Here is a 25,526-nt window from a genome sequence, read left to right on the forward strand (position 1 = left end):
AGCCACTCACGTCAGTCGCATGTCGGCTACTCCGAATTGCCCCCTCGTCATGCAAAAGAAACTGCTCGCAGTTCGGTAATGTCCATAGGAAGTGGATCAACAGTCTCGCGGGAGAGCGCGTGCAGAAATTTGTATACGGGTAGTCAGCTTCTGATGCGCGATCTAAAATATGATCAAGTTTGATAGTGAAGCTGGCAAGTTGAGTTTCGCAAGGAAATGACCCCCCAAAAGCCATGCGGTGCGGGTGTAAAAAAACGAATTAGACTTGAGAAATTTAGCAAGGTTAGTGAAGCTTATATGGTCGAATTATTTGCAGCAAGTACCACTGAGCGAGACAGGGCGATAATTTGTAGATGAGGTTCTATTTCTGATGCAAATAGTAGAACCACCTTCCCGAATTTCTATTGTGTTAGCAGAGTGTGACTATCGAGAGTCTGCTGAATAATCTTGCCGTGGGTAAATCATTTCTTTAGCATTAATGCCGTCAAAATCGGGTGATGAATAAAATTTTAAGGCGTCAATAAGTTTAGCAACGCCAGATGAATCGATGAAAATTTGAGGCATAGATCGGTAATTATACTCCAGTGGAACGGGATGTGTGGTGTTTGATGTGTGCGAGAAGTTCTGAACAAAGGTTTCGAGCAAGTGGTGAGCAGGTTCTGCCACAGAAGTGCTGCAAAATGTGGAGAGAGGGGAGCGATTTGGTGAGAGGGAATACAGAACAAGATGATGTCGATAGCCTCGTTGTGCTAGGTTCCGATAAAAAAAAAGGAATGCAATTGCGCTCACCACCCGGACCACAGTGGTCGCCATGGATTGGGCGAGGGATTCGCCGACCACCAGCTCTGAGAGGACCGCGGCCACGCTGACGAGGATAAACTGGCTGGACCTGGTAGACCGCTGCGCCCAAAACTGGTCGCCCAGCTTGTTCAGACCAAACTCCACCAGGCGGTACTCCTGCGCCACCATTGCGTGCGTCAGTGCATCCGCTTAAACGAACGTGTACGCGTTTTTCTACGCTGAAGTTAAACTGTGCGCACTGCTATAGACCTCCTTCACCCCGCGACGTCACGAAGATGCGGTGGCGCTGATGTCAGCAGCGACTTTCGCATGGTAGGCAAAACAGCTACGGCCAGCCGGTGCCTACCGCAGCTGCTGCAGCTACCGGCGGCTGCATATCATGCCTGCGCACTGCAGAAGCAGCATGTATTGATCAACCGCGTCACTGTTCGATCCACGTAGTAGCATAAAAGGAAATTTAAATTAGCCCCGATAGGCTTCTCGCGATAAATACCGCATTAGTAAACTGGCTAACGGAATGGGCCGCGGTACTAAAGCGCGAAGTCTGGGAGTCGATCGGCACTGCCACTCAATGTACTTAACAGCATGTAAGTTACTGCGTTCATTCACCTGAACATCAGCATGGTACGCTTATAACTGCGCAAGGAAAAAAAGCACGTATGTAGCTGCGCACGCATTTATCACCTTGAGCCGGTGTGCACGGGGCCCCCGCCGGCATGTTCACTCGCCCCCAAGGAACGCGTTCTTTTGTTAATAGCACAGCATGTTTTAATGGCACGTTTTATGGCATTTGATATTTACTTGAAAGTGTTTCTTAATATGACAGGCGTAATTATTTGATTCGAGTAGAAAGAAGTCTGGTAAGTTAATGCGCGGTCACATTGGCATGCTTAGAATAGCGTACCTTAAATGTGCTAAAAGCCACATGCTTTTTCATTGTATCATGCATGTGCCATGTTTCATGATGCAGTCCATGACCGCGAAGCTTGTTTGGAAAGAAGCAGCCGCAGGCGTGCTACTAACAGACGTGTCCAGATTGAGAGAGCCCGGGCGCGGCAATGAAAAGTGTTTTCGTTATTTATGCACGCGATATGAAACTAAATTTGGTGCAAATATGAAATTGCTACGCTAGTTTAAGTAATGCCTTTTATTTTTAGCTATACCTGGTGCAGTTCTTGGGTAATTATAATTAACACCCTCATCTGGTCACCTCGAGGTCTCAAAAATAATTGAGTAGAAAGTGCGCAAATTTTTTATGCCAGCATGTTCACAAAGCCCTGTTCTGTATATGACGCTATTACTTCTTTTTTTAGATGATCATGTACTTATGCATGCATAGTTACGTGAAGACGTTTTTTTTTTTACAAAAGTAACGAACATAATACTGCACGTGTAGGAAAAAAAGTCGAAAGATAAATTACACTCCTCAACGCCTCAGGAATCGTTTGCGACAAATAGAATCATTCTATTTTCATGCGTTACGAAATTACGAAGGTGTGAGTGATGCCAATCGCAGAAAATGTGAAAGGTCAGAAAACGAACCTTATAATTAACGTTTATTTCCTCGTTTTTGGCCTCTTCGCTCGCGCTTTGGTCAAAGAAATGCGGCCCTGAACTCAAAGAAAGCCTCAAAGGAATTACCTCACAATTTACGACGACCCCGCATCTCGAAAGCGTACTTTATAAATTTCTACTGAATATTTTGCTATAATTTTTCGTCACGAAACAGAACACCCCAGGGCTAAGAAAGAAAATAATTCCAGAAACCAAAAATTTTCACCAAATCGACCCGTTTAACAAGGGGAGAAGTCGGCCTGGCTGGTGCGTGATCCTGCATGTGGATAAAAACAGCGCTTAAGCGGGACAGCTAGAAGAGAATGGGGACACGACGCTGTCCCCACTTTTCGCTCAGCTCGACACCTACGTATGTCAGCAGACTGTGAGCGCACGTCTGCTCCGCCGAAAAATCGCCAGCACATCCTCTCACTACTGTCCCGAAGCAAAATCATTCTGGCTATAGCAGAGTGCCAAAACTTCCTATTTTATTCAATGCCCAGCGTAGAAATCAACGGCAGAAACGCTTTCTATACCATATATACCATATATACAATACACAGTGGCGAACGTGGCCAACGCGAGCTCGTGTACTTCAAGAAATTACTAAGCTGTAAACATCAACCATTGCTGTGCTTCGCAGAAACTGAAAACGCGTCTACAAGCCTTGAAAACCTGCGCTCAACACCTCTCCGCGACGACACTCCCTGGCATTTTGCCTACCACGAGCCCTCTAGCGACTGCAGCGCCACCTCGTTTGTTTACAAACATGCAGGAGGTCCATAGAAGCAAGAAAAAGCCGTTACAAATGACGGCTCTGCATTAAAACCTATGCAAACATACGGGAATCATTGCCACCACCGTATTCCGCTTGCTCGGTTGGCAGAGTGGTCCGCCAGCTGAATCAGACGCTGCTGCCAGAGTTTCACTGCGAAAATATTTCTGGGAAACGATGTTACATGGATAACGAGATAGAAGATCCGCTAAATGTCATTGCATGATTTTTCGGGTGCCAGCATGCATAGAGCGCACAGGATGTTTCCATGCTGCAGTAAAACGCTCGCGGGACAGAAGAGTTCAAGTCAGGCACCCAGCCTAATATTTCTATTAACATTATTTGTTTTGGCTAGAAGGGCCTATAGACGTGGCGCTGTGTGTTAAAAAAAAAATATCGCCGAGCACATCCAATGGGCGCATTTTCAGCGCGATGAGCTTTGTGCGACTGTCCCTGCAACTGCAGGCCTTATTACGGCATGCGTATGTGGTGACATGGTGCTTTCTAATCCACAGGAGCGAGTGATGTAACATAATTATTATTCTGATTATTTTTTCACTTCAATTGTTCAATGCACTTCCTCCCCCTGGGATCAGACAGATGGACAGATGACAAGAACCGAATAGAATTCAGCGAAAATAAGTATATCATAGCACCCTTGCATTGATTACATGCCGCCCATACATTGCACACGAACAAACTGAGGGCATAAGGGGCGGTTAATTGCTTCGAGAAGACAGTTCACGATAACAGATGACCTTATTGGTCTTGGTTTCCATCTGTACACATGCGATTAGACATCTGTACGCATTTAATGAAGCACATGGGTGATAAAATAAATGAGCCTGAAGTAGCGCAAAACAATGCAGCTGTGTCAGCTAAAACCCAAGCGAAAAATGACTGCCGAAATTTTCTAGCTTGTATTGTCTGAAGCAGCATGGCCAATATATACAATCGATGGGCCTTGCTTACCTAATATCCGCGTTTTGTCATTCACTCGCTGAACAGAATTATTCATCGTTGATATAATTAAACTTAAATTATCTCCAAAGCACGCGTCAGCCGTCTACCGCTTTTAATTCCTTCATTGTATCACGTTTATTCCCTGAGTAATTAACAAAGGCTACCTAACATGACGTTACTTCCATCGACAAACAAGCGCGGGTTTATCTCAAATTTTGCATACAAGCTGACCTGTTAGCAGTCATCCATAGCACCGCCATATTGGATCCATTGAGGTGCCCCCTCTAGAAAACGGCCAATAGTGGTGTAACCGTGGCGCAGTAACTATAATTGTTTAGTGTGCTACGACTACCCCTTTATGGAGAGACTACATGTACGTCTGCACCCTTGCTTTGTGCAAGAAGAACACCCCTGCATTTCCGTACCATCTCAGCGATGATGAGAGAAACGTAAACGTTTCTTCAAGTTGGTCACACATGTTTCAGCGACAAATGGCGCGGCAGGAAATGACACGCATAGTCGCGGACATAATAGTATGGACCATGATTTGACGTTCAAGTAAATTCATTTTTCCAGAAAAATGATACATACTGCAGAGATTCCTGGGCTAAAAGCTGCTAGAACACAGCTTGACTGGGCTCAAAAATTTCCAAATTCTTACCTCTAAATACTGTTCTTCCCTCCTTTTTGTAACAAAAATGGAAAATGGTCTTTATGCTATGCGCAATCGCACAAGCAGTTTGCATGCAAGCACGAAACGCCCATTAATTTTCGCTGTGCAACCCATCAGAGCAGTTCGACGGCCAAAGCTTGGCTTATATTGTTCTGTCCTCGGCTGTACAGAAATCCGACATATACGAGAGTCAAAGCTGGCGATTCTGTTCGCCGTGTTTATGTACTGTCGGCAACAAATGAAATGCGAGCAGCGGAGCGCGTGGCCAAAAGTCCATTTTACTACGTCTGCTTGTTGTCATCAGAGATCATCCGTTTGCTTTGTTTTCCTTTACGTTCGTTTTTTCGCTTTGCCACCGGAGCGCAACATTCGATCTTTCCTCCGATCTCAACTCGCTCAATGCATGTGGATTAGCGCGGCCGGTAGCGGCCGCGTGGGTGAAGTGATCGCTCTTAGCTCCCTGGCCTAGATATGCAACACGTTGATTTTGCTTCTATCGGCGTCCGGTCATCAGCCTCTGGCTTCGATGCTGACAGCGAAAAAGATTGGTCTGGTTGTGGTCGGTGCCCAACGTGGCCGTTGTTGAATCGCTCGCTTCTGGCAGTGAGCAAACTTTTATCGCCGTTCTGCCGCCACAAATGCGGTGCTCCAGTGGCAAAGCGAGAACACGAACGTCGAAGAAAACACAGGTACAAACTATCGCAGACCGGAAGAGCGCGCCTCTCTTCGATGGCGACAGGCAGAAGGCGCACCTCTGTCCAGGCGCCCCGCTGTTCGCATCTCTTTGTTGCCGAGAGTAGGCGTCGTTTCGCGCTGCGCCTCTCACCTCGACTGTCCTGGTGAGTGCCATGACGGAGCCCAGCATCAGATGATGTTCCAGGCATTCGCGAACACAGGGAACGCCAGCTGAGCGCGCGATTCGACCACCAGTGGCGCCAAAGCGACCCGGGTGCGACGCTCAGCACCAGCACGGTCAGGCCCAAGAAGGGCACCTCCAGGTGCCTGCACGCACGTGAACGCGCCTGAGAAACCCACCGCACCGCTTGTCGCGCAGCAATGTGGAGAAGGCATCCCCTGTGCAGAATTAAGTACTGCTCCCTGTGTAGTCATTTATTACATTTATAAGTATATATTCCGCTAACAGATTCTGTTGGCACCGAAGTGGTTGCACAGCCGGGACCATCCAAACAATTCCATGAACTATACACCTGCGCATGACTAATATGCAATAATAAGGCTGTTGTGTTTGCGCAACGGCGGCAGAACAGCATGGTGCAAGAGACACTTCTTTGTGGTTCATCTGCGCAACCTCGAACGCCTGAGCGCACCTTGTAGCTCCACTTCAGTGTCAAAAAATTGTGTGCTGAAGCACAAGCATAAGTGTTCGTCTTTACAATACATTTCGGGCTATGGCATTCTTTCCGATTTACCGTTATCTGATCTAGACAGATAAGTAGAGATTCTCGCATGTACTTACCACTCAGGATGCTGGATTCCATATGCGCTGGAGGCCACAGGGATCCCCATGAGCCAGTAGAAAACGAAGGGCTCTCGGGCACTAGAAATGTTCAGTTCCATACCACGAAATTTAGTGGGAGACGGTATAAAAAAGACAGCTAACTTACGTGTGCCTCTTCATGTTTCGATGACGTAGACAGGCACTCTTTGACACGTCTTTGTGCGCTCGCTCGTCAGTGTCCTCATCGCTAGAGAAAAAAATACAAAAGCTTATTTCTGGGTAAGTGGGAGGTTTATAGGTCAACCTTAGCGAGTTTTGTGAAGTTTCTAGCACCAATCTTGCGGTGTCACGCTAGCATCAATGGTTAGAACCATGTATCAACATGTCGTGAAGCCCGTGTAACGAGGCTTTATTTTCACACCTTCCTTTCAGTGAACCAACTGAGAAGATTTCTAGACGTCATGTGCAATGGTAGACGCTGGCTAAAGTTCTTGGTTTCTAGCGCGCGTCCCTTGATCTGCATACAAAATGAATAATTTCAAATGTCGTAGGGGCACCAAACGCGAGAGAGACCATAATCATATTACGTGCCCATCCTCTTATTCACGTGACACTGTTTTTTGGGCAACACAAGCTGACCGACCCCAAAACCCTATGCTTTCGGTATCTGTATTCTGGTTGTGAACGGCAGCAATTGAGCAGAAGTGCATTTATTCGTCCCCACTGTCAGATATCTCGGGCTTATAACGGCGCCATAACCGTGCAGATCCTCAAGAAAATGGAGATGTGCGCTTACCAGCTCACGAGGCTGGCAGAGTAGATGGAGGTCCAGCAGATGATGCAGCACACCAGCGCCACAGGAAAGGACACGGCTAGCCAGCTCTGCCAGTTCACCGGACATATGTCGTCGCGGCTGAGGACACGAGAAAAACATTACGCAAGCCAACGCCCTCTATGGATTGTTCTTCCCCGCAAGGTAATTGATTTAATCGCAGGAAAGGCATCGGAATTCCAACATAGACGGCAAAACCGACAACATAAATGCGTTTCCTTCGTTAAGGAATGGACCCGCCCGCGGTGGCTCAGTGGTTAGGGCGCTCGACTACTGATCCGGAGTCCCCGGGTTCGAACCCGGCCGCGGCGGTTGCGTTTTTATGGAGGAAAAAACGCTAAGGCGCCCGCGCACTGTGCGATGTCGGTGCACGGTTAAAGATCCCCAGGTGGTCGAAATTATTCCGGAGCCCTCCACTACGGCACCTCTGTCTTCCTTTCTTCTTTCACTCCCTCCTTTATCCCTTCCCTCAAGGCGCGGTTCAGGTGCCCGCGATATGTGAGACAGATACTGTGTCATTTCCTTTGCCCAAAAACCAATTATATTATTGTTAAGAAATGGCTAAGAAGCCCCTATTGTGAGGGGGCTTGGTCACCCTTGCGTTATTACTGATTAGGGTGCCTATGCGTTATGAAAATCAAACCACCATCATCACCCATGCCCTTCGAAGTACATCTTCCCTTTACGTAATGTCTTCAAACAAAAGAAAAGTATTTTCTCCGGGCGATGTGGCAGGGGATGGGCACATATTGCAAAGGCATTATGCTTAATTTTCGGCCAGCTGTTGAGCATCCGCCTCGCATGCGGGAGGTGCGGGGTTTGATCCCCAGTGCTGCCACGTACCCACCGGTGGTACAATGGGTACAAGCTCACCCCTGGCCTGGTGATCGGGCCTGGTGATTGGGTCTGAAAAATGGGTCTTGGACCCCAGCTTGAGTAATCGAAAATATCTTGTGCCATGGCGCTCTTTGGCCATAGACGCCCTTGCGCTATAAAAAATCCACAATCATCATCATCATCATCATGATTTTCGCCCAGCGCCCTTGTTTCAGAGAGGCAGTGGCAGCCTATTACCAGCCAAGGGTGACGAGGACCGTCTTGCGCGTCGGCAGGGTGCTGAAGCTGGCGATGTTCCCGAATATTGCAGTGTAGGCGGCACCGGCAATAAACGCCGGCCGCGCTACCATGGTGAGGCTGCAGGTAAAGGGCGGAACTCGTGAACGCAGAACCCGCACCTGACAGAACAGGTAAAAGTTATACTTACGCCCGCATGCGCAAAGACGATGTCTGTTGCTCGGCACCAGTGACGCCTGCGACAGAAAGAATCGGCACATTATCGAACGATCAGTAGAGAAGGCGCCACGTACGCTTCCTTTCTTATCGAATACAATATGCTTCGCGTTCACATAAGATTCGCACTTTGCAGGACTTCTCAAGAAGTGTGCCTTAAATAAAACGAGAAAAAAACGTTATGCATGCAACAAGAATCTTTTGAGAGGTTAGAGACAAGAAAGCGATAGCGATGCTGTCAAACGGATGCTCTTAATCCAGCTTCAAAGACTGGCATTCAAAAGACGCAGCTCAAGTCTTAAAATGCCAAAATTTATAATCTGTAAATTAGCCATCATATCCTTTCGTTGGTATCATACTGTCGCATTTACGCCACTACCGATGGGGTCAATCCTTACCCTGACCATTTAACGCGATAGAAATTCCCCGCTTATTTATGTGACGTGTATCATGCGAAAACGCCATATCTATATTTAAATAAACAGTCCAAGTATCGATATAGGGTACTGGGAATATATGAGCATATATATTTATACAGGCCACGTATTACCATATATATGCAATTCCCTATACCGGGTGTTTTTTCTAACTCTTTACAGGTCGTTATTTTAAACTCACGTGACAGAACTCAGTGATGAAACTAATAAGTTAAACTTTTCTGCCATTCTCTGAGGGGACGGCCGGATTGGGCTGGTCGGTTGCTCGTCGCGAGCGGTGAATGATGAGGGCACGCTGGCCGGTGATCGAATGCACACGGCGGTTAGCAGTACGAAGAGCCTTCAGGTCTTCGTCCGCTCGTCTGGCGACACATTGCCGGTTGGGGCAGCAATTCCAACTTCTTAGCAAACAAACTGATTTATTAAAGACTGGGTAGAAATACAAGGCAGGTGAGAAAAAGGCAGTTAAGAAAAGGCTGTTTAAAAGCGGCCGAGACTCAGGCTCTGCGCGCTCCTCCAAACTCTTTGTTTGCAAGCGGGTTTTAACCCCTCGATAATTGGCGGAGCTTTACCAAACCAGCTCTCGCGCAATTGGCACCGTACATGCAAGTGGGCGGAGCCCAGGGCTCGCCAGAGCCCGACCCAGTGGACCCCGCGCCTCCTGGAACGTGCAGGGCACGACAGTTTCGCGTACGCAGCTCGCTGCAGGCGCGACCTATCGAGGCGCCATCGAGGCGCTCACGCGTCGGCTTTGCGGTCTCCGCCGACAGCAAAAGGAATTGACCATTTGCGGAGAAGTTTCTGCGCATGCGTGGTGAAGGCGCAGGCAGCGCCCTCTCTGGCGGTTGGTTTTTGGTTGGAAAACATGAGCCAGCCGTGCATTCCTGCGCTGTAGTGCGACGACTGATGTGAGCTGTAACTTCCACGTAACTGACATGTAACTGCAACGCGATTTATCTAAGCTAACCACGTGTTTTGCAACAGCGAGACTTGTAAGTAATGAAGGCCGCGACGACATACAAGGCGCAAAAGACGAACCCGTTGATGGGGCCAGTAATGCGCACGTCCAGCACGTTTCGAAACGGGTGTTGCTGCTTTATTTCGCGCTTACTGCCGAGTACACACTGCTCGCTCGTTCTAGAAGAGTTTTGCCACCGATGCAGGAAAACCGAATGATATTCACCATGAACATTCATCATTAATGCTACAATGTGCTTCCTGAACAGGGGGAGCACGGCCGAGCGCAGCCTCGCGTATATCCGCGCATTCTAACGCTTCCGCGGCCCGTTAGCACGCAAAGCAACGCTCTTCTGTATCAGCACGAGCCGGGATTGAGATAGTACAACGGGTCCTTTAATAATCAGCTAAGTGTGCCCTGAGGCAAAAGGTATTGTGTTAAGTTAGCAGAAACTCCGGCCCTATCAAGGAAGCGCAAACGTAAACGTCTGTGTGCATTAGAAAAGTGCATCCCATTATACTGTCACACTCGCCCGCGCATAGGCGCACATTTACGCACATTTTCACTTGGTCATTCGGCGCTCCGTTGAGGTAGCAGAGTGCAGGTATTGCCACACATGGTCGTTTTTCAGGCTACAACGCGAAAATAATTCGCTACACCGTTTCTAAAAACGGAAATGGGATGTTCTCCTCTTCCATCATATTCTTTCGTTAGCTGACACACGTTTCCGGCGAATAAACAACACTAAAACAACAAAACAAGCGCACGTGAGCTGCTGAACGCTGCCTTGCGCATGCTTGCTCGAGAGCCCCTTTCCAACCAAAGGTCCGGCGGAGCTTCTCTGTTTGCACGACAGGCGGCGCTCGCTTTTCCGCAAATGGTCCTTTCCTTCAGCCGGAAAGGTCATCGGCCCCCTGCGGCTCTGACAAGGCAGTTCAGGGTCCACGGCTTTGGTCAGCGTCCGAAACGCGCGATGCATTGTCACTGTTCTACCCCTCGTGCACGGCCCGTCAGCAGGGGACGAGTGGGCGCCATAGCCGAAAGGATTAGCTTCGGTAGCTGGCATCGAGGCACCCCAAGCGCGGTCGTCGCGCCTCTCAGTTAACTCCCCTCCCGTTTCCACGGAGACGACCGTTCCCAGAAAAAAGAGTGGGGAAGGGGGGGGGGGGGGGGGCGAACGACCCATCAGCGCCGTGGGCTTTTTTCTTTTACTATTTCACTCAACTCGACTTTTTTACTTTTCATTTCAAGGGCCAACATTATATTAAGAAATTCAAGGCTGTCCACATAGAACCCGAGTATAGTTTTAGATTTTCTTTATCGGCAATGCGTTTCGAAATATTTAACGCCAGAAAAACGCAATCATTAGCTCGTAATATTCTCTTCCCGCAAATCGCATTTTTAGAATGGCGTCGCTGGGCGTGGTGTTATCGCGGAAATCACGTCAACTGCTTCTGCGGTTACCCACCGCGTAAAATCGACAAACGGCTTCCGCATTTGCTGTATTAGAAATGCGAACGGCGCCATTTTAAATTTTTGCATTACGGGAAGCCAACTTGCTTCTTGCTTTTAAAAATTGCTTGCTTTTGAAGTTAAATATTTTGAAATGCATTGCCGGTAAAGAAAATTTAAAAACTGGACCTAGCAAAATGTCGACGACCTGCAATTTCATAATATAATGTTTACCCTTGTAATGAATATAATAGGTTGATTTGTTAAACTTACTTAATTACTCGTTTAATCACTGAGCTCTGTCGCGTACATAATGTTCGCCCTGCTGTACAATCCACTTGCACAGACCGCACCGACGTATCTCTCGTAGAGTTTGAAATAATGATTTGTAAACAGTTAAAAAAAACACCCAGTATGTGGAATGGAAGTGGTCATTCTGATAGGTACACATATACCCTATTGTCTACTATCCGTATTTGGAAAGAGATCATACAAGACAGATACATAAAAGTGGAGCATATGCTCTTATATACAGATATGCACAACTCCCATACATTCATCTATTGTTGGATTCTGACATCGTGAAGCGGATCAGGCAATAAGGGGCGCTGTAGTGCAATCTGGGAGAGATCGTGTCTGACCATGGTATGCCAATACTGCCTTATATGATAGTATGCCCAAATCTACACAGCACAAATGTGAAAGTTGTCCCAGGAAACGACCTCGGCAGCTTACGTTTGGTAACGTTCGTGCCATGCGCCCATTTTCGCTTCTTCCCATTCTACGAAGCTGTGAAGCATTTCAGGTCACGGTTACAACATGTAGCACAAGACACAAAAGGCCATCGAAAACAGCAACAATGCTAATGGGGCTGCGCACACAGATGTGGCACCGCGTTCCCCCTGCTTCGTGTCAACCTCTGGCGCATGTCTTTCGTCTCTGCCAATCTCTGGGCCTTTCCAAACCCGAGGGGCCCGCATGTCGGCTCCGCTTTTCAGCAAAACCTCACATGGTCTTGGCACCTCGCTGTCGGCTAACCACCGTTCCCGCTGTACATCATTTCCAATGTGTTTTAAAAGAGCCGGGGCAGCGCGATGGACCCCTTGCATAATAGCAAAAGAAGAAAACCAAGTCGAAGGCGTACGGGTGTGAGATGTTGAGGGCCATCTGCTCGTCGCATACGACATCGGCGGTCTCGGACACACAGTCCTGCTCAGTTCTGTCTGTACTTGCCGATCCTTTACGTTAAACCGAGCTTGCCGCGTAGTTCTTGCTTTTATACCGGGCATACGAGAGACCAGAGTTTTCTCCAGTATATAAAGAGCACTTGTGCATTTCAATGAAAGTAATTTCGAAAAGAAGTAACTGCCTCTGCTGAAAAATTACTGCCCTAAAGTAATTCGTTACACTACTAAATTACTACAGCAGGAATCTAATTCATTACATTACAAATTACCGCGAAAGGCAATTAAGTTACAGGAATTCAATTATAATAAACTACATATTTCCAACAAAAATATAAATTTAACCCAACGTTTTGAAGCTCGGCTCCTCCATTAGGGGTGACTGAGGGCAGTAGGGAGGAGGGGGTCAAAGGAACGAAAACTATGATGCGAAAGGCATGGGGGAGGAGGAGGGAAAAGGGGGGGGGTTAAGGCTGTCGCACTTAGAGGAGGCGGTCAATGGCGACTTTTTTTCGTTGAGTTGAAGAGCGTAGTCGTTTCCTTTTGTGCGGTTGATGTTGTTCCAGCTGGTTTGGATGTCCCAGGATTCCAGAAGGAGCCTTTCGTGCTGATATGTTTCGGTTCCGAGGATGCGGGTTTCTTCGAAGTTCATTCTATGGTCTGAGTCCTCGGAATGTTGTTCGACTACAGGATTGCGCTCTCTCTCGAAGTTGCGAAGGTCGTTTTTATGGCGCCGAATTCTTTGAGATTTTTGGTTTCGCCGATGTAGCTTGCGTCGCCGTCGGCGCAAGGAATTTTGTAGACAATGCCTTGGGCTCTTTCTCTCCGCGGCCGGTCTTTGGGAACACGTAGGCAAAGCGCAACAGTGTTTGTGGGCTTGTGCGCAACCTGGAGACCCCCTTTTTTCAGGATTCGGGCGACGGTTTCGCTGACACCTCCGACATAAGGTAAAGTGATGTATTTTGGTGGCGGCTTTGGTCTTTGTGCGTTGATTTTTTGGCGCATGTGGTCGTGTTTTTGATGTCGAATGGTTTTTTGAATAAAGTTTTTTTGGTAGCCGTTCATGATGAGTTCTTTGAATATCGTGCATCGTCCTTTTTTTTTCTGTCAAGTTCTGTGTTGCAGTGTGTCTCAACTCTTCTGAACAACGTCTTCACCACTGATGCTTTATGGACTGTCGGGTGGTTCGAAGGGAAGGGAAGATACCGGCTTGAGTGAGTTGAAGGGTACTGTGGTTTCGGGACACGAGGACGTCCAAAAACGGCAGAGATTTTTCTTGTGCCACCTCTACGGGAATTGAATATCAGGTTCTACGGAGTTTGAATGTGAAAGGAAATTTTGAATTTCAGATCTTTTGATGACGGCGAAGCAGTCGCCGACATACCTGAGGAAAATCTCTGGTTTCGGATGGAATGAGCTGAGGGCTGGTTGTTCAATGTGTTCCATGGTTAAATTGGCCATGACGACAGAGATGGATGCTCCCATTGGCGTTCCTTTCACTTGGTAAAATTCCCCGTTTGATGAGAAGTATTTGTTTGACAAGCACAGCTCCAGGAGGCGGCACACATCATTTACACCGCACAAAAGGAAACCTGCCCCCAGTATATTTCCAGGGACTTCGCTCTTCAACCCAACGAAAAAAAGTCGCCATTGACCGCCTCCCTGCAGTCCCACAACGTGACTAACAGCCTTACCCCCCCCCCCCTTCCCCTCCCCCATGCCTTTCGCATCACAGCTTTCGTTCCTCTGACCCCCTCCTCCCTCCATACCTAAAGACGCTAGCTACTGCGTGAATGTCCGGACCCCGTAGAGTATCTGTTACGGGTCCAATTGGACTTATTTTTGGAAATGTGGGGGAGAGTTTGAAGGATGCTTCACTCCCGCCATCGGTTGGCCCGGTATTGCACTACCTCCGGGATCGGCCTTGTCTTTAGCGCGTCTTTACTATCCTGTTTTTCTATCCCATCTTTCAACTCACCTACTATCTGCACGTGGTACCGATTGTGGCTCGGCTTGAGCCAGTGAGCCAGGCCTGTGCACTTTCCTTTTTCTTTCTTCCTGGCAATAAGAGACTAGACCTTCAGTCACCCCTGATGAAGGAGCTAAGTCGGCTTTGAAACGTTGGATCAAAATTAGTTTTTGGTTGGAGATGTGCAGTTTTATAAGTCTTCAACAGTATCGTTGCATTTTTGGTCCCTTCGCTGCATTCATTTAGTTACTCTGAATGTCAAAGGAAGACCGTTACACATTATGAAAATACGAACACAATGTGGCGCAAACCAATTCTCTAACTCAAACTTGAACCGCATTCCGTAAGCGCTTTCGGCTCGCTCACAAAAACGCCAACCTCCTCGTGCTCAGCTCACCGCGTGTGTGGTCCTGGAGTCGGGATAACAACGTCATTACTGAACGGCGTCAGTCGCTTCCAGCTGAGCATACTGCCACTGTGGCTACCGTGCTGGGGCTGAATGGACGGTACCGCTTCTCAGGACCCCGCGACCTCCGGCCTTGGCTCCTTCTCCGCTGCAACGGATTCCAGCCTCGGCTCGACAGAAGCGCAGACTGCTTTCGCGCCGGCGTTGGGTCAGGTTCGCCTCCGGATCGGGCACTGTCTTTTCCTTTGACTTGGACGTATAGGGTGCTTCGCGTTTAGTCTCTGCTGCCTTCAAGCCACGCGACTGATGAACGGTTTGACCAGGCACCCGGGCGTTAATCGCCGAATCCTTCTGTACCGGGTTGAGTGCCTGAAATAAGTGCGCAGGTATTCTAAGCGGTTATAGTTGGGAAAAAGACTCATGGCTGCTTTGACAGTAATGCATGCTTACATTAATTGTAGAGTTCCTTTCTGTTCGGATTTACGTCACGTATTGCAGTGGGGTGGTTTATATCTGCGTTAATTTTGAAGTTAGTCGTGTGCATGCGCACATCGTGAATGCATTTCGGGTGACTCCTTCAACATACCATGTACTGATTTATTTACGAAATACTGCAGGCCGAAGCCCAAGCAGGAGGGGCATACATGAAACATAAAATAGAACGGTTGTACAGCAAGCATATGTAAAATAAAAGCATAAAAATCGTTGCACAAAAAGTGGAAAATCGTAGGAGTAGAATTTATATAGCTGAAAAAATACTGGGGCACTATGTAACGTGAAGAGAAAGCGCGAAGTACAGACGTACAGCATAAAATTTGTAAAACAGCAAAAAAAAAATTCGGGAATTAAATGCAGACAATAACATACAGGCGTGAAATACACGCACAAAAATAATCAAATGGAACATGTTTTGCCCGATTAGATTATATAACTGCGGGCCTCATTCGCTACTAGTTGGATTCCTCGACTTTCATTAATGTAGCACAACTAAATATTCATCCTGCAGTAGGTACGACGGGAAACCACGGTGGACCTCGCGATTTTCTCGTTTTTTGGCTTAGCATTGAGAAGGGTGGTTCGCTGGGCTGCTCCACGACAATTATGCTTCGCCTTCTGATCGCAAGCCATTGTATCAAGCGCACACCTTTTACCTTCCATCAGATGCGAGGCAAAGGCCCAGGAACAGGATGCAGTACCTGCGCGTTCTCATCGCGTGTCCTCGCCGAAGCATCGGCCTCATGGTCGCGGCTTGGCTTGAGCTGCCCTTGGACCTCCTCGGAGAAGGGGAGCTACGCCTGCCGCCCTTGCGTCTGACTGACGGCGAGGATATTCCCGCCTTGGCTGTGCTGGGACGGTCGGCTACTGGTGAAGTCAACGCTGCGAGTGAACCACCCCTCACGACACTACGGCTCGCCTCGGGGCTCATCACAGAAGCAACCTGAAGCGCCGTGAACGGGGATGGCGCGGACGGCGACGCGACGGCCGGCGATGACTGCGTTGAGCGCGTCATGTGCGCCTGGTCGCGAGCTTCGTGGCTCGCACCTAACGGCGACGTCAGCTGGAAGCCTGTCGTCGGAAAGGAGCTCTTCCTCTCTTCTGTGTCTTTGGCTACTGTGGATGGCGACGGTAGCGGACACGGGGGAGTCGGCGGTAACGATTGAGGCGTCGGAGGCGGCGGCGTTGCAGAGCTATTGCGCTTGAGGATGGAGGACGGCCGCTTGGGTTGCATGCTGAGTGAGCGGATGCGCCGCACGGGTAGAAAAATCGGCCGACCGTCACCGCCACGCTGAGGGCGCTCCGGCACGCCGAACGAAGTCTTGCGAGGCTCTTTCTGCACAAGTGAGGATTAGCTTTTGAAATAGACACGCACTAAGTTTCATTACCCGTGAAACGGTGATAACAGGGTGCGCTAACACGTCCTGTCATATTCAAGCGGGTGGATAAGCGACCAAAAGAATATTTATTGAGCAAACCACGAGCGTTAGTTTCACATCGCGTTAGCATGTCTTTTCGTGTCATCGCAAGAGCTGTCGCCTTTTAATACTCGTAGCTATCATCATTAGCCTAACTACGTCCACTGTAGCACAACGGCCTCTCCCTCAGAGACTTCATCCCCACTCAAACAGTCAGCATTGTTTGGGCACCCGCCCACTGCTCTCTCCCGGGCAACGATTCCGCGCATAACACCACCCGAGAATTGGCTTACCGGGCAGTAGGAGACAAAAAAAGCGATTTTGCCCTTTCACAAGGGTGTATTGGCCACGTATCAAGAAATTACGCAAGCAAACAGCACGCGCCGGTAGCAAATCCCTAATCAGGGTCCAGGAACATACCTAGCGCCGGTTGCCGACAAACACATACCCTCACCCCAAAATATATTCACACATATTTATCCACATAGATACACGAGCATCTAGAAATTCTTCCCTGAGCCAGCCAACCTCACCCATATGATGAGGGGTTGCTCAAGTCTCCCAAACAGACATAGCAATATCGAAAATATGGAGCAGTGGGAGGTATTTATGCGCAGCTCAGAGCCAACCGTCAGGGGTCTCCTGTCCGCCATCACCCTTAGCACTGAATTTGTAAACAATAAAGTTTTCAACAGCATCATCAAAGGCATCTCCCATACTCTCCAATTAACCCTGTACGTGCCAGCTGAGGCCTATCCGTGTTCGAACCCGGCCGCTTTTCGATGGAAGCGAAAAGCAAAGGCGCCCGTGTGCTGTGCGATGTTAATGCACGTTAAAGGTCCCGAGGTGGTTGGAGACGTCCACTACGGCACCTCTTTATCTCTTCTTTCACTCCCACCTTCCTCATTCCCCTTACGGCGCAGTTCGGATGTCCACGGAGATGTGACAAAATTACTGCACCATTTTCTTTCCTCAAATACCAAATTTAATTTTTTCCTTATCGCTAAAAACTTCCAATTTCATCAGCTCGCCCGGCTCTGCCATTTCCTGCCTACACTTGCCTTCTCTTGGAAACCAGTCTGTTACCGTCAATGACCGTCAGTTGTCTTCGCATTACATGCCCTATCTGTGCCCATTTCTGTTTTTTTTAATTTCTAATATACCATTACATCAAGTTAATGAATACTCACAGTGCACAGCAGCAAACGGCTCTGACAAGTTTGAGTTCTTCCCCCCAACGTCCGCCATTTCCAGCCTGATTTGCATGCATATATATATATATATATATATATATATATATATATATATATATATATATATATATATATATATATATATATATATATATATTCGAAAAAGGCTGGTCCTCCAGCCGAAACAAATTAAATCTTGTAATGTTTCTTCAATTTTTGGTAATTTTATATGTGTGTGTGTGTGTGTGTGTGTGTGTGTGTGTGTGTGTGTGTGTGTGTGTGTGTGTGTGTGTGTGTGTGTGTGTGCGTGCGTGCGTGCGTGCGTGTGTGTGTGTGTGTGTGTGTGTGTGTGTGTGTGTGTGTGTGTGTGTGTGTGTGTGTGTGTGTGTGTGTGTGTGTGTGTGTGTGTGTGTGTGTGTGTGTGTGTGTGTGTGTGTGTGTGTGTGTGTGGGTGGGTGGGTGTGTGTGTGTGTGTGTGTGTGTGTGTGTGTGTGTGTGTGTGTGTGTGTGTGTGTGTGTGTGTGTGTGTGTGTGTGTGTGTGTGTGTGTGTGTGTGTGTGTGTGTGTGTGTGTGTGTGTGTGTGTGTGTGTGTGTGTGTGTGTGTGTGTGTGTGTGTGTGTGTGTGTGTGTGTGTGTGTGTGTGTGTGTGTGTGTGTGTGTGTGTGTGTGTGTGTGTGTGTGTGTGTGTGTGTGTGTGTGTGTGTGTACTTACTTTAAGCCGCGGAGCGTCCTGTGCTTGGAGTCTCCGCAAGTCTGGGTGCATCTTGAACTGCCTGACGACCGAACTGCTGCCGGACGCCTCGCTGGCCTCGCTGACGACGGAGACACTCCGGACCCTCCTCCCCGCAGCGCGGCCGCCACGCAGTCGCCGGGATGCGTCGGCGCCGTTCGAGCTTGCCCGGATGCGCACTCCGCCCCGCTGGTCGGGGGGCCCCACGATCTCGTCGTGGATGGTGGTGACGAAGCGCTCGATGAACACTGTGCTGAAGACCACGATGAGCGTGCTGGGCAGGATCAGGCTGAGCGCGAAGACGAGCAGGTGCATGCACACGAAGAGCGGCTGCATCCGCAGGGCGTAGCGCTCCAGCGCGTACAGGCACAGGCGGAAGAAGATGGTCGTCTCGTCGCCAATGATGGCAACGGCGAACAGCAGGGAAACGGACAGGACGCGGGGCTGCACGAATTCAAACGAAGTAAGCCCGTCACGGGTGCGCTTTCAGAGAACGCTACATTGAGAAAACGATGGTCACCAACAGTAGCGGTGACCCCGACGCCATTCTTTTGAGAGCAGCCTGCGTATACCGACCGTCGATTAAGGACGGCGCGTACGTCGTCTCGATGTGGTTCATGACGGGTGAAGTCGTCGAAGCACGGCGTGAATGGTTTGTTGGGTGAGATTTTTTCGGTTTTCAACATTCGCGTATGCACATTCGCTCTTGAATGGAACGCATGCTAAGAGGCAGCTAAATTTCAGCGCTAAAATTCCCGCGAACAGATAGTAACAGATAGGATGCGTACCCGCAGTTGCAGTGAAGTAAGCATTTATCTGCACTTAAAGAATAACAACCACGATGGTGATGCCTAGTTCGTATCATACATCGCAGTGTAGGCTCTTCTTGCAAGAGAGAGGGTTTACCACCGAATGTCTTTGTTGAATATTATCTACGTGCAGTCATGGAAAAAAGATTGCTAGATGAGGTTCGCGGAAAAATTATTTTACGCGATCAGGAAAACCAAGTCGATGAAAAGCACAGACACATAAAGAAGAATGCGTGTTTTGTCTATTGGAACGATCACAGGCTGGCTGGTTAGCAATGTCACACAGATTTTTTTTTTTTCGTAGATCCGCATCCGTAATCTTTTGTCCGTGACTGCATATGTGTTAGCGCTGAGCTGTTCTGTCAGTCGCAAAACTGCGCAACCGAAGAAAATGCCGAACTTACGCTATGCCCTCACATGAATTCGCCTCAGTGAGATGAGTGCTCGGATATGCCACATTGTGCCATATCGGTGTTTGCACTTCACCGGGGCTATCTATGTAGCTATACGTGCGGCTAACCATGCAGAAGAGAAAAAGAGGTGCCGTAGTGGTGGGCTCCGGAATAATTTCGACCACCTGGGGATCTTTAACGTGGGGATCTTTAACGTGCACTGACATCGCACAGCAAATGAGCGCCTTTGTGTTTCGCCTCCATCGAAACGCCCCAGCCGCGGCAGGATTCGAACCCAGGTGTAAAGCCGTGCTTCATTAATACCTCGTTATGTTTTACAGCGATAGCTGTTAGGCACCCGTCCCTGGCTTGCGCGCCGTAGTCGTCCGTCACCGTCGGCGTAACCGGTGGGTGCGTTAATAACATCCCCCGGTGGGTGGATGTCATTGACGCACCCACCGGTCAATAACGCAGTCACATTATATCACTGTAAACCTGGGTAGCATAAGTCTACGGTTGACTCTGCTTGGAACAGCCGCCTAGTGCAGGGGTGCATCACGTGACCACTACACAAGTGCGGTATGAGGTCACCGCCTATCTTTTCTACCTCAAAATATCCCCAATACTGAACGCCTAAACAGCTATCGCTGAATCTCGCGTTGCATAGTCGTAACCGTCCTGCGAGTATTTATTTACTTCGGCTTGAGGCCACTGGACCCCTTCGGCCTACGCGGAGAGTTCTCGGAGCTCCCCGCTCGAGCGTCCCCCGCAAACATACACAAAAGCGCGGAAGTCATTGTCGCCTTAACAGCTTCGCTACTACAGCCGATGACGCCTATTAAGCGCCAGCGGATTTGCGTACCACTTTTGCGGAAACACGCGGGCCTGCGAAGAGTTTCGCGAGGAGCCCCTTTCATTTGCAGGCATTCATGCCTGCACCGAAGCGTCGCGGGGCTTGTTTCCTGCCTCCGTCATCTGACACTTCGACCATAAGCCAGCAAATAACTCGTCCTGTCAATTAGCGAGAACTCATCATCCTTCGAGAAGCGACACGCAGGTGCTGCGGTGAAAAGGGAAAGGGAAGGAGCATCATGCGGTAAGGGCTAGTACTCCCGCTGGGAGAGTGTTTTCGGAATGTTTTCTTGGTGCGTCTTTTTTTTTTTGTAGTTAAGCCATCGGTTCGAGGTTGTGCCCAACCTTCAGGGGCCGTGGCTACCTTGTATTAAAACTTCATTGGTTGGTGAAGTCTAGGGTGGGCCTCGGAACATGACCGCCCAAACTTGTTTATTTGTGAAACGTATAGAAATGCAAGAAAAAGCAGTAGACATTGTCTAAAGTCTAGCGAGAGGCTCTGTTCTTAGCACGTACTTAAAAGGCTTTTATCGAGACCTTCGGTCGATAAGTAAGGTGTTCGAGCGCTGTTTCTCTGTGTGAGATCAGCCGTTTAGGTTAGTTTGCTCAATTCGTCTTTGTGATTTTGGTTCTGTAACTGTCTTGCCCTTGTATATTTCTGTAAATATATTTCCGTGTTTCATTATCTGCATCATCGATCGTCTCTTCCTTCATCACCGCTGAATAACCACGAAGACACACACAACCGCTTTCGCTTAGTTGTATCTCGGTAGTACATTTTACCGGCAACGACCCCAATGGGGGCGCAGCTTACGTCATTTCGTGCTGTGCCAATTATATTCACTTGTGGCGCTATATAATGCTCTGATCGTTGAATGGGGGTGATGTGGGGACTTTTCCTTCGCAATCGTTTGCCCCCACCCAATAATTATTGGTGCTTGCTACATACAGGAGGTTTTCAACGCATGGCGCCGCCGCAGCTTCAGTTACGTGAACGGCGGCTTGCACTAAAAGAGGAGTAATAAATGTTCGGAACATCTTACGTGATACTAAGGACGCTCTAGACGCACAGCTCGGCGAGTTCCTTTGAAGGCCTGTTCGACGGGTTTCATGCCTTACGTGGCCTCCTACAACGGTGTGAATCGTACCTGCACCATACTATCACTCAGATGCGCACTCGGGCACTCGTGCTGATGTGCGCTTATAGCTGCGAGGACGAGGAGGTTGAAGAAAAGACGCGGTAAACGACGCAGAAGCCGTTCGCTGGGTGACCTCCGGATTTTTTCACTCGATGGTTCGTTTGTTTAACGAATACTAGTGGAGCTGCGATCGAAGCCCTCGACCTGCCTCGCTGCGCGTCGTTTCGCGCTCGTCCCCTCCTCCTCTCCATCCGTGCTCACTCGATGGCCTGCGGGAAGAGACCAGTTAAGGGGACGGCGGTCTTGCGTTCACGTGTCCGACGCGAAACCCTGAACGCGCTGCCACAGAATTATTGCTGTAATAAAATTGCAAGCGGTGGTGCAACCATGCAGAGCTTGATATACTGACGCCCAGGTAGGGCCGCTGCCAGCTGGTCGACGCCGCAGACGTCGCCCAAGGGCAGGACGACGATGGGCAGCATGGCAGCGACGGTCGACGGCAGCACGCGCCCCATGAGGCCCACCACTGTCAGCAGGACGCAGTAGATGCAGGTGCCCGCCTGCGTGCCCGGAACATATGCGACCACATGCTTTGTAATGTGGCCAGCTTGGGACGGCTGCCTTGCGCAAGCTGTCGCATATTTCATTACGCGGTGCATATATTTCTTAGCGTCCTTCTAATCCTTTATTCGTCGTCTTGAGTGCTCCATACAGGCATACAAGCGCTTCAAGTTCGCAGTGAGCAATCCCGTGGGCTACAAAGTTTTATTTCCCTCTGTTAGATAGTGAATTAGGCACCGCAGCTTTAAAATACACCCCTAAAATGCGCTAATGCACTATATTCTAAGGGAAACGCAAGCTTCGTTTTCACAAGTGCAGCTAATATAAAGTAAACTCCCTCAATTGAGCCCTTCATTGAGCCACCTCACCCTCACTTATTTTGCCCATGAATGCCTATTTTCCGTTCCCGTACCGAATAGATTCTGCAAGCAAGGTATGGGCGACTGGAGCAGAAGCGAATACTCTTGCCGCGATTGAACCATCGAATGCTTCGCATTCGCGAGAAATTCTGAAAAGAATATCTAATGAAAGAGCCTCTTTTTTCCCGTTCTGTTCAATAACCGAGGAGGGTTAGGGCTAGAGCTGGTCATCTTACCATCGGCACCATTCACTCAGGTTTTCACACACGAGAAGATACAGTAACCTGCCAACTCCCAGGTGTAACAAATCCCTTTAGCCAACTTTGGCTGAATTCTCGAACAAAAATTTTGGATACTGGAGAACAAGGAAGGTACTAATACAGAAATGTTGAGGTTGATGGTTGTGCAGCAAAATCATTCTTTTGTAGTGTTTTCATTGCTCGCACAAAGCAGTTAAGACTGCCATAGAAAACCAATGGGAAACGCTTTTGACGGTAGCAAAAGCGTTCATAGCAAAAAAAAAAATCAAGAATGCCGACAGGAGATCTTGGGATACATTGATTGTTTTTGCGAAATCTTACAATATATGAAGAAAAAATGCGCTGATAAACTCTTTCCCATTCGAAAATGCTTTTGTCCGGTACTGTTGGGTACATGCTTCATAGAAACGGTCTCACTGTGTGCGCAATTTTTCCGCGACTTCAATATTAGCTTCGTGATGTGTTTTGTCTCTTCATGTCGCAACCAGACCGTCAGTTATTACCGGTGGCTTTTCTTGCAAAGAGACTTGGACTATGTACATATTTTGTGCTGGTGTACGTGCTGCAATATCCGCCATGCGAGTTTCCCTTTATCCTATATGTATAAAAACCAAGACGAGGCTTACTTTCGTTCCGTGCAGTTTTCATTTTTATGCTTGTCGTGTTTTTCTTTTTTCAGTCCTTGCGTATTTCGCTCACCAAACAGTACAAATTTGCTCGACTCAAAATAGTTCATCTGCGCCGTCCATCCTTTCCCCCTTTCCCTGCAGTCTTGTGCTCCGCGCAGCGCCCCCAAATGTGAATTCCGAATTCCCCAATAACCAAGGGTCTCGGTACTACATGCACACTCAGATTGAATCCCTAAAAAAGTTAACATCGTACGTATATGCTTCTGTCACCCATTCTTGTTCCCGCGATGGTACCTTGTCTCCGAAGACGAAAGGCAGCAGGTAGACAGGCATGAGCAACTCGATGCAGTCCTGGAAACTGCGATCCTTCCGCTGCATCTCCGTTTCCTGAGTCGTCGAGCCTCTCTTGATACCGTCGCCTGCGCCCGCAAGGACCCAAAGGGCCACCTGGAGTCTACCGGCTCTGTTAGCTCAACAGCAACTGTAGCCAAATGGCAAACACATATACTTTAACGCCGTTGGGTATTCAGCTGTACAGTGTCGTGGCATTTTTATGCGTTGCAATTGTCACATTCAGATTATAATCAATCTAACGCTACAAATGTTTGCATGCAGAGTCACTGTATACGACTCCTCTTTCTCTCTTTCATTTTACTCTCCCTCCTTTGGGGGGGGGGGGGGAGCCTATGCTTAACAAGAACACGGTTGGGGGGGCGGGGGGTGTTGATCGCGATTTCTGGGGAAGGAAGGCTGGGCCTCCTCGCCCCCGTTCCCCTCCCCCCTGGATACGTCCCTGCTCCTTCAGTACTTGCCCTAAGGCGCTGCTGAGGCGTCCACCGAGAGTGAGTCAGTTAATGTACCTCTCCTTCCTCAGGACCAATCATATATTTTGCAAACGAAGAGCCTTAACGGCAAAGGCGTTCCTGTATTAAAACACGCTTAACATGCGCAGGCATCGCGCTGTTGCTCCTCGACCTGGTAGCGCACCCGCCGCTTCAACTGGTAGTCAACTTGCTTGACTGAATCTATCTAAAATTCATTTCTCGAGTCTGTGCTTCCATCTCCTCATGCCCAGTGTGGACCCAAGACCAGTTTAAGAAAGCGGCTCACCACACTTGACATCATTTTCTCCTAAAAAACGGCACGGAGGTTCACCTCCATGACGTTACCGACGGCTTGTTACTGGCCTGCAGGTCAACACAGCAATGCTCAATTCATATGCTCAGAAGTTGATCTCCTGACAACGTAGCGCTGATGTCGTTCAGGCGATAAAAACGCCGTTATCCCCGTACAACCTTGCTTATACAGTTACTAAAAGAAACTATACAGACGACCGCTTGGTTCGCCCATCTGCAATGCGCAGACCCTGGGACGAGCGCGAAGAAATGATTCTGAAACAGTGCATCACGTTTGGAACCAGCCGGTGGCAAATAAGACATCGCACCTGGATTGTACTGCTCGCAGCTCGGAGACATCGTCGGCGGGGCGGCCTCCGAGGCCATGGCCGACGTTGCGTCTGGTCGTCAGGAGGAGGGCGAAGGAACTCCGAGGCACGGCTACGTGGTACGCTGCTCGGCAAAGCCACGAGACAGAGCTTCGCGTGACCGCCTTTTCTACTTCTTTGCCTATATGCTTACTGTCGCCGCCATGCGGCACTGTCCGCCACCCACATTGTTAGCACGTCATTCTACAACAACGGCTGCATGACGAGGGACGTCTTTTTCCGGGGTAGTTACTGTTTCGCTTCCGCCATCATATTGTATGTCGTAATTGAAAATGTCCGTCTTTGCCTGCTTCCGAGACTAGTGTTATTGGCGAGGTGTACCTCAGAGATAGGGAAGCACGGGTCAAGGAGTCCGAAATCTTCCGCCCTGGTTTATGTGGTCCAGATTTTGGCTCTCGTGCATCAACGTGACCGGAAGGTGGATACATGTA

The 25,526-nt window shown here is 48.9% G+C and overlaps 1 pseudogene across 1 annotated transcript in view; it reads right to left on the bottom strand.

The window, feature by feature from the left end:
- The window catches only part of LOC144119511 (uncharacterized), a 29,765-nt pseudogene extending 5,841 nt beyond the window's left edge, over nucleotides 1-23,924 (bottom strand). Inside the window, exons 1-12 of the transcript XR_013312390.1 lie at nucleotides 23,886-23,924; nucleotides 22,169-22,342; nucleotides 18,573-19,034; nucleotides 15,905-16,584; nucleotides 14,858-15,144; nucleotides 8,322-8,367; nucleotides 8,132-8,251; nucleotides 7,022-7,138; nucleotides 6,392-6,472; nucleotides 6,244-6,324; nucleotides 5,593-5,768; nucleotides 790-957 (exon numbers count right to left, since the gene is read on the bottom strand). The product of XR_013312390.1 is annotated as an uncharacterized LOC144119511 (transcript). The remainder of the gene's footprint in view (nucleotides 1-789; nucleotides 958-5,592; nucleotides 5,769-6,243; nucleotides 6,325-6,391; nucleotides 6,473-7,021; nucleotides 7,139-8,131; nucleotides 8,252-8,321; nucleotides 8,368-14,857; nucleotides 15,145-15,904; nucleotides 16,585-18,572; nucleotides 19,035-22,168; nucleotides 22,343-23,885) is intronic.
- Between the last annotated feature and the right edge of the window lie 1,602 nt (nucleotides 23,925-25,526).

This window comes from Amblyomma americanum, chromosome 2 (genome assembly GCF_052857255.1).
Source record: "Amblyomma americanum isolate KBUSLIRL-KWMA chromosome 2, ASM5285725v1, whole genome shotgun sequence".
Classification (NCBI taxonomy): Eukaryota; Metazoa; Arthropoda; class Arachnida; order Ixodida; family Ixodidae; genus Amblyomma; species Amblyomma americanum.